Below are 2,500 nucleotides of genomic sequence, written 5' to 3' on the forward strand. Positions count from 1 at the left end.
TATTTTTTCCCCTTCTCCCCTTCTCCTCTAAACCTCACGCTCTCTTAGCCCCATCTCTCCCTTCACCTCCCAATTCCATCTACCTATTATCATAGTTATACCAGAAACAGCGCTTCTCCCGTGAGATTCTTGGTCTCTCTCTATCTTCTCTTCTCTTCCCTCTATCTTCGCCTGCTTTATCCCATCTCCTTGTTATCACAGTTATACCAGGAACTTGCTCCCACTTCCTTGAGCATTCTGACTTTCATTTTCTTCCTCTACCTGTTTATTCTATCTCTTTATCACAGTTATACCAGAAATTTCCTCCCACTTTCTTAAGCTCTCTGACTTTACTTTCTTTTCCTCTATCTCTTTATGATCACAGTTATACCAGGAACTTAGTCCCACATCCTCAACCTTTCTGACTTTACTCTCTCTTCCACCTCTTTATTCCATATCTTTATCATCACAGTTATACCAGGAACTTAATCCCACTCACTGGTGGTCGTCTTGCAGGAGGAGGTCGTCACCGCGGCAGGGACAGGCACGTCGTACAGGCTGCAGAGGCCGTCGGCGAAGCAGTAGACGCTGCACCCCGGCTTCTGGCTGGCGTAGGAGGCGCAGGAGAGCTCCGTGGGCGCGTCGAGTGTCTCAGCGGGGGCGACAGCAGCAGGGACGTTGGCCGTCAGCCACATCGTGCCCTCGCTGGTGACGCTGCCCGATTCGATCAAGGCAGCGGCGCTCGTTAACAGCAGCAGCAGCAGCATGGTGGTGCTCTGGTGGTGCAGTTTGGACGCGAGAGGAATTTAGTTCTGCTTTGGTTTAAGTCACACCAGGCAAGGGGGGGGGAGGGCAGATATAGACATATAACTGAATAATCATAAATAATAGATAAATAAAAATGATATTAAGACGGGTAACAATGGTAACCACAAGGAGATTGATGATGGCAGACAAGAATAACATCATTCTATTACAACCAATAATATAACGCAAATTCAAACACATGCAAATATGGGAATAGGAAATCAACAACTGAAATTCTACAACCATGCCCATTCCCAGAGAAACAAACAAACAAAAACAACCAAACAAACAACCTGATTTAACAAAACCCCAACATACGAACCTGACTGAAATGCAAGAGAAAAAAGGAATTACTTACAGCAGAGTGAACAAAGTGAACAGAGTGAACAGCCAGCAGAACAGGCTTCCTACTGTTCAGCCCAGACACTGAACAAGAACAGAGCAGAAAAAAGTAGAAAACCTGCGTGCGATATTCGAGAAAATTTATGGTTTCGTGATCTATCGAAAAAAATCATATCTATATCACATTGTTTCTGTTCTTTCTTGTATTTTGGGGAAGAGAAATGACACAGAGGTCGTTTAATATTCATTCGCTAGTCTCCATTTTTTGTTGTTGATTAAATTTGTTATAAAGGTAAACCACTATAAAGTTAGTCATGAATACCCGGACTTTGATCCTGCATATACAGTACTCATTTTTATATTATATTTCTATAAAAAAAATTGTATTTTATATAGTTTTCTGTGTTTATCATAAGATTTGGAAAGGAAGGAATTTTTGTATTTTCTGTTTTCATTTATCCACCTATCCTCATCCCTATCCCTATTCTTTTTCTTTCTTTATCAATCCCTCGACCTTATTTTTTTCAATTACCAATCTATCCTTGTTTATATTTTTTATCATTGTTTTGGTGTGATTGGTTTTATGAATTCTCGACATATCTATGAATTTCAACAATGCAACGTAAATGTGTCCACTTTGGCACTGCCTCGCTCTCCTTTCATTATTAATCTGTGAGTGGTATGCATGTGGAAGAATTTTTATTTTTCTGATTTATTCTTCTTGTGACATTCCTCTCTCTCTTTTTCTCTCTCTCTCTCCTTTCCTTTATCCGCCTCCCCTTCTCTCTCTTATTTATCTATTCTCTTTTCACCCTCCTCTCTCTCTCTCTCTCTCTTTTGATTTCACAAGAATGAATTTTTCAACCAACAAAAGTAGTGCAATTATATGTATATATATATATATATATATATATATATATATATATATATATATATATATATATATATATATATACATATATATATATGTGTGTGTGTGTGTGTGTGTGTGTGTGTGTGTGTGTGTGTGTGTGTGTATTAATATATTTATCATTATCATTTCAATTTGGATCATCCTAGAAAGAGAAAAATAGTTCCTCTTATTCCTTAATGTGACATATTTCTACCAGTTGGCATTTTACGCTTTTCGACGTCGCCATATTTCCGTTGTTTTGTTTTGACTGCAGGAACTCGCTGGATAAATTTTTGAACAGCTGATACTTCTATACTTGTTTGTGTTCTGGACTGACAGTTCGACTCAATTTAGCGATTCTCTAAACCAGCGTTGTCCAAACTGGGGTCCGCACACCCCTAGGGGTCCTCAACATAGATCATGAGGGTACGTGAACAAACGAGGAACACACACAAACAGAAACATCACATGTTAATAAAT

This window comes from Penaeus vannamei, chromosome 2, assembly GCF_042767895.1.
Source record: "Penaeus vannamei isolate JL-2024 chromosome 2, ASM4276789v1, whole genome shotgun sequence".
Classification (NCBI taxonomy): domain Eukaryota; kingdom Metazoa; phylum Arthropoda; class Malacostraca; order Decapoda; family Penaeidae; genus Penaeus; species Penaeus vannamei.